We start from the raw sequence: 7,870 nt of genomic DNA, 5'->3' as shown, positions 1-7,870 counted from the left end.
TATTTAATGTATTACATAAAGTTTGAAAATCATCTTATCATTCTAGGACACTAGATTAAGGATTTAGAAATGATGTGTGGAATTAACCGAAAGTATAACACATAACTTGTAATGTTTTCAAAATCAATTAAGTATAGAAATAATTTCATACTTCCAACTAATTTCCTCCTCAAGAATTTGTGCATATTAGTTGTTTATGTTTATTTACCTGTAAATATTTCATAAACAAAATCAAACAAAAAGATGTTTAAACATTATTAGTAATATAACATGTTTTTAATAATTTTCTATTAGGAAATTCCTTGTGGTTCGACATAACCATATATTATACTACAATTGAATCTTGAAAGATATGCAAATGTAAAATTGTAAAGTGCTAACTTATAAATTTTATTTGTTTTCAAAGAAAGAAACCTTGAATCAAAGTGCAATTTAATTCATAAATTGTATCTTTGTGAAAAATAAAAATACACAGTTATAATGAGTGATCTAACTACTAACTTTTACTTTCTGTCATTTACTTTCCACAACTAACATTTATTTTCTGTCATTTACATTTCCGCAACTAACATTTATTTATTGTTTTATTCTATATTCTTTATACCAACCCTTCGAAAGAAGTGGTACGGTTAAATTATAATTTTATTGTTTTATTTATTTGTTCTTTACCAACCTTCCATAAGGAAGTAGTTTGGTTAATAAAGGAAAACGAAAATAAATATCACTCATTACCATTTGCGTTAAATTGTTAATTTCATACCATTATGTCGGCATTGGAATTTGTTCCAACAAAGACGAGATGGTATGAAATTGTTAATAATTCAATAAAGCTAAGTTTTTTATTAAAGGAACATTCTTGAAACCATTATACCGGTGTTGGGATTTATTCCAACAACGCCAAATTGGTGAGCAAAGAATCGACCTGTCATTAAATAAAGAAATCAGAAACTTGCCTCAATAAATAGCAAGGAAAAACTCTTTCAACATAGTGGCAATTGAAGAATCCAAGAAATTTGAGGGTATGAAGGTTGAGGACCTTCAAGGATCTCTTGAGGCACATGAGTAAAGACCCATTGAAAGATCCACTGAAAAAAGCTAGTTGATCAGGCTCTACAAGTTCACTTCACAAATAGAAAGAGCTTAGGAGGAAGAAATGGATCTCGAGGAAGGGGTGGAGGAAGAGAATTCAGGAATGGAAATTACAAAAAAAATCAAACAGGGTTCAAGATAGAGTTGATCATGACAGACCAGAAAGTTCAACTAGAAGAGTAAGTTTTAATCAATGGAAAGGTGGAAGAAAATCAGTAGATAGAAAGAAAGTGAGATGCTTCAATTGTGGTAGAACATGTCACTTCTCAAATGAATGCAAAATCCTTCTTGGTCAAAGGGATGGCAGAGGCAAACAACATAGTGAAGCACATATGGTTAAAGAAGAAATGGAGGTTGAAACTGGTGATCAACCAATCTTGCTCATGATGGTTACAAATTAGGTAAGTAAGAACAATGACATTTGGTACATAGACTCAGACTTCTCAAGTCATATGACTGGACACGGAGAATGGCTTGTTAATTTTGATGAAAAGAGAAAGAGTAGTGTCAGATTTGTAGATAACAGAACAATCCAAGCTGAAGGTACTGGTGCTGTATTGATAGACGTAAATGATGGAAGACATGCTATGATCATAGATGTGCTCTATGTGCTAAACATGAAGAGCGGTCTGATTAGCATGGGACAACTATTGGAAAAAGTCTTTTCAATGGCACTACTCAATGTATCATTGGAAGTCTTTGATCAATAAAATAAAATAGTGATGATGGCATCAATGGCCCCAAACAGGACCTTCCAAATCAGACTTGAAGCTATGGAATCTTAATGTCTTTCTGCATTGACATTAGCAGAAGACTCTTAGTTGTGGCACATGAGGTTTGGAAACTTGAATTTCAGAGATTTGAGTATGATGAAGTCTACAAACATGGTTGTAGGATTGCCCTCAATACAACTTCCAAAGAGGATATGCGATAATTGCCTCATAGGCAAGCAACCTAGATCATCATTCAGTACATACACACCTTCCAGGGCAAACGAACTTCTACATGTGATATACTCTAATGTGTGTGGCCCATTTGACACTCCCTCTTTGGCGGGAAGCAAGTACTTCATCACATTTATAAATGAATTGAGTAGAAAAGTATGATTATATTTGGTGAAGGCTAAGAGTGACATATTCTCAGTATTCAAGATGTTCAAAGACTTGGTTGAGAAGCAATCAAAGAAAAACATAAAGAAACCAATTCAATATACTCACTTTGAATCATGGGGGATATTAAAATGTGATTCAAACTTCTATTAAGTTGGTTAAGGCATACTATAAATAGCCTATGATGCATTTTCATTTGGAGATTACATTCAATATAGAAACCAATTCAATATACTCATTTTTCTTCTATTGCAAGTTACATACTCTACATTCTTACGCATTTTGTGTTCATTCTTTCATACTAAAGTCATTCACCTTCTCGCATTCATTCATTCCATTCATTATGTTTAAATTCTTTCTTTACATTCTTTGCTTCAATAATTACTTCTTGACTCTTGGAAACTATAAAGTCTAACTTAGAAAGTTGGAGTAGATCTTGGAATTACTCTTTGACTCTTTAAAACTATGAATTGCAACTTAGAAAGTTGGAGTATCATTTTTCAAGGTATCTTGAAAACTATGTCTTTATGATGAAGTCTTCCTCTCATTCACTATATATACAAGGGACTTGTGAGGAAGAGATGCACAACTAAATGAGAAGAGCAACATAGAGAGAAAGTGAGAGAATTTATATCCACCTTAGTGTGAGACTTGTATTCCTAGTGAGATACTAGAGAGATTTTTATTCCATCCTTTTTGGGTGAGTTTGAGTGTTATCCTCATTGAGAGAGAGTGATACAAATATTGTAATTCTACTTTTTATAGTGAAGATATTTTTCTGGCCTAGGTCCCATGGTTGTTTCTTTCTCACTTTGAGGAGGTTTTTCTATGTTAAAATTTTTGGTGTCATTCTTCTAATGTTATCTATTTTTTATCTACTTGTCATTTCCGCAAGTACCCATTTTACATCACATAGAGGAGGAAAATTGATTCAGAATTTTCCAACACACATCATTATGGGGATTGGGAGAGAGATAAATATACCTAAAGAGGAAATTAGTTTTGTACTCGACTATTAAGTTTCTTTCTTATTAGTAGGAATTTTTTAGGTTAAGCCTCAATTGGAGTTCTGAAGTTCAGTTAGCTAATTATGTTATTTTTTGAAGTTCATTTTGATTTTCTATTGTTCAATACATGAATAGAGAGGAAGCTTAACTATTTGGTTGTTAATATGGGAGAGATACGATGCCTGATTCCATGTACTACATAAGTTTATAGTCAAAATGTTACTTCAACTAATTTGATCTACATAAAGGCAGTGGGAAGTAGCACGTTCACTTCAAATCAAAATTCAAAGCTTTTTGAAAGGAACAATATTTGAAATTGGTAATCATAAATCCTCTCAACATTAGCACAAAAAGTATTTGTTAGGATTTGCTTGAATTATATTATGATAAGAAGTTCTATATCACCTAGGATTAGAATGGATGAGAGAAACGAATGACATAGCCACATAGGACTCAAATCCCTTGTTTTAAATTGCACCAATTTGAAACACCTTATGGGCCTTAAGTCTATGAGTGTGTTAAAACTTGTAATGTTTATTCTTTAATAATATATTGGTAGTCGTTCAATGCTCCAATTGCCGCATATACAATTGGTCGAACCCCCATTTACAATTTTTGTTGTTTTCATATCTTCTATTTATTCTTATGACTTTTATTTGTTTGTGTATAATCAACATTGTGCAAGATCGCTTTTGCTACACCAACAATTTGTATCAGAGTCAATTAGTATATGACTCTTAACCGATATATCAGATTCATAGTAGAGAAGTTCAATGAAACTAATAACTTTACATTGTGGCAAAAGAGGCCGAATGACTTGTTGGTTGGACAATGTTTATCAAAGGCACTATGCAAGGATAAATCAGATGATTTGAAGGATAAACTAGAAGTCCATGTATTGGATTAGAACCCACATGGAGATACAGTTAGTTGTTGAGTGAGGCTCTTAGACATGCTGGCAATTTCTCTCAAGATGTTAGAAAGGATGATTTCATATGAGATGAGAAGTGGTATATCCTTATGACATGTTCGCGACGTCATAGTGAAGGATACTAGTTGCTAGTGGTTCCACAAAACACCACCTAACTTTTATGCAAGGTGTAACATGGATATTGCCTTGGATGTATGGTTTAACACATACATTAGTAGAGATGTAAGATATGAAATGAGCATTGGCTTGGACACAAATGTGTGATACATGCATTAGTTGACATTGACGCAAGGTGTGTGTTGTGGGTATACTCCTTCTGAAGGAGTATGATATTTCTTTTGAACTATGATTGTTCGGAATAGACAATGGTGGTAGCGGATGAGACTTTCAAAGGAAGCTCCATGGTTCATGTGAGTTGAGTATTGAAGATGACGATTGTTGACGAACTTTGATATAAACGTTCTGTAATATTGAAAGACTTCCTAGCCATATAGAACAAGGTGGTGTGTTCTATTGGATGACGGTACGAGAAGTTGGACTACAAGTTTGGAGAGTTAGGCTCCTTGTAAATTCTCCAAGGATACTCGATAAATCTTATGTTGAAAAAGAGCAGCCTTTTATGTGGAGGAACAACTGTTAATCACAATTAAACATCAAGCAATGTAAAATGAGATATTTGCTAAGTTGAATATTGTAGCATAGATTTTCAATGAGCGAGATATTTCAATCAAGATGGAGATTGTTGGGACTTTATTGAAATATATTATTATAAGAAGTCTCACACTCCCTAAGATTAGAGTAGATGAGAGAAACCATTGTTATATATTGGACTTAAGTCCTTGTTATAACTTACACCAACTATAAGCAACAATTTGAAACACCCCATCGGTATTAAGCCCATGGGTTTGTTAAAACTCACCGTTCTTATTCTCTAATAAGATATTGGTAGTTGTTCAATGTTCCTAGTGACGTAGGCACAATTGGCCTAACCCAATAACATTTTTTGTCTTCTTCTCTTCTATTTATCCTTATATCTTTTATTTGATTGTATATGATCAATGTTGCAGAATGATCGCTTCTATTATATAAATAGTACCAATAAAACTATTACATTTAATTATATGAAAGAAATGACAACATAATTACAACACTTAATAATATAATCAAAGAAATGACAACTATGACGATATAATTACATTAATTTACAATATAATCAAAGAAATGACAACATAATCCTGAAACATGCCATCTTCCCAAGGTGATGGACAATAGAGTAAACCATAGTTATAAAAACCGTATTGTACCGGCCGGTTCAACCGGAAAACCGGTGAACCGGCCCCCTAACCGGTATGGTACAGGTGTTGAACCGGCCAAGTATCAAAACCGGTCAAAAACCAGTCAAAACCGGTGAACCGGCCGGTATTTTACTAAACCGGTTGGTTTATACACATATATTTTTTTTTTTAAAAAAACTTAAAAACTCATTACAAGGTGACCCATCTTTCTAACTCTTCTTCAACACTTCAAGACACATGTTTCCAAAGCATACTTAGATTACACATTTTGGTTCCTAACATTCGTGTGTAATCTAAGTGACATTTGTGTAATCTTGGAGTACTGTCTGAAGATAAGATTTGGTAGAAAAATATAATATTCATATAAGATAACTTTGACTCCTTGATGTTAAATGTTAAAACTCTAAATTTATTTGTTTTATAGAGTGAGTTGTGAAGTTATGTCATTTATTTATATTTTGTGGTTGTTAAGTGATACTTTTGGATTGATATATGTTTTTTAATTTAGACTTTGAATTTGTTAAAGACTTAAAGTTGTTTATTTATGTGAATTTTGAGTAGATTATTTATGTGAATTTTGAGTACATTATAAATATTGATTATAAATTTGAGCTACCTATTTGGAATTTTTTTTGTTATAGGTTTATATATATAAATATAAGTAGGTATGTCCGGTTTAACCGGCATGCGGTTTAATTACTGAACCACTGGTTGAACCACTGTACCACTATACCAGTACCCTGACCGGTTTGATAACCGGTACGGTTTTAACAACACTGGAGTAAACCATGCATGCCATGTACGAGATTACTTTTCACCTCATGTAAATATCATGCATATTGTTCATGATTTTGCGTGAAAATGTGCTTGAGAACCATAATTTAGGTTAGAATTGTGCTTGTCATCCACGATTTAAGGTTAAATTGTAACCAACCACCTGTCTATGTAATTACTCTCTTCATTCATACTCTTTTTCATTCTATTCTGGAAACCTTCTATACTTTCTTTCTCTCATACCATATATTTCTTCTCTATTTCTATACTTTCCACCATACTTCTTTAATTTTCTCATTCCTATTACATTATAAAACGCATGCCGGTTATAGATTTTGTGCATTGATGAAGTAAATCTAAATTATATTTTATTTATTTATTAATATCTAAATATCATATAAAATATATTATTTTCTTCTATCAGTTTGTCTAATCTCATACATAAACATGAATCTTATGGAACATGTTCCAAATATTTTCAGAGCACATGTGTCATTGATATGTTTTGCAATTTTTGAGTAACAAGATGTCATTTGAGCAATGAGACAATTTGATCTACACTAACCAATCCCAAAAGATCCATGAAATTCTATAAGGTCATCAAGATGGACTTGTCTGGTAAAAATGATTATAATTGACCACAAAAACACGAATAATGGATGACAATGTCAGATAACAGGAAAGACTATTGGGTTAATGATATTTCTGATATTGAGTCTTTGTGTCATTACTCACAATTTTTGTAGTGATACTTACAAAATACAACGAGATATATCTCTTCCGACGAAAATATTCATTTGGAGGAGCAGTAAGATTTTTTATGAGTTAAATTTTGCTATTATATTAATTACAACTAATATTGTCATACATATTTTTAGTTTAATTTTACAAGAATACTTCGTGGCTAGACAGCTCATCTTGATGTTCTTAACAATCTCATACAAACAATAAATGAAACCAACTTCACAAGTAGAAATTTAAAGCCCATTGTTTACTCTTAACAATCTCTTGAAAGTCAAATTCGAGCATAAACTTACTCTTAGGTTCAAACTCAATCACCTACTCCTCTACAAAAACAATATTGAGTTTGGAGGTTTCATATCATATTCTCCTAACTATTCCTTCTCTCAATTAGGATCAAACTCTCAATTTCATGGATCAATACCATCGATCTTTGCTACAAATTCAATAATACTATTGTCGACATTTACACCTCAAGAATATTAGTATCCTACCATGCCTTCACATATCGAATAAGATATTTTTTATGGTATACAAAATAATATTGAGAAACCATAACTTACAAGAGGGGGTAGAGGAAGTATCAGAGAAATCTCATAATGGGATGAACACCAACTAAGAGTTCTACTACCACGAAGGAGAAAGTCACCTTCATGTGACACTTCATCACATAGACATCAATAATAATCAAGGATTGTAATAAATTAAGACAATATATTGTAATTGTTATTGGAATAAATTTATTGTTTTAAAAATATTTGTGTAAAGTTGAATTTGTTGTTATAATTATAACCACCATATTTAAATTAAAAGATAATTAGCGGTTGTGGTGCACAATAATTGTAATCACTAAGTAAATTGTATCTCAAATCCATGATTTTGAAAAAAGAAAAATGGAATTATAGCTCTAATTGATGATTTTGT

Source organism: Lupinus angustifolius, chromosome LG20 (genome assembly GCF_001865875.1).
Source record: "Lupinus angustifolius cultivar Tanjil chromosome LG20, LupAngTanjil_v1.0, whole genome shotgun sequence".
Taxonomy (NCBI): domain Eukaryota; kingdom Viridiplantae; phylum Streptophyta; class Magnoliopsida; order Fabales; family Fabaceae; genus Lupinus; species Lupinus angustifolius.
Note: the sequence above shows the minus strand (reverse complement) of the source record.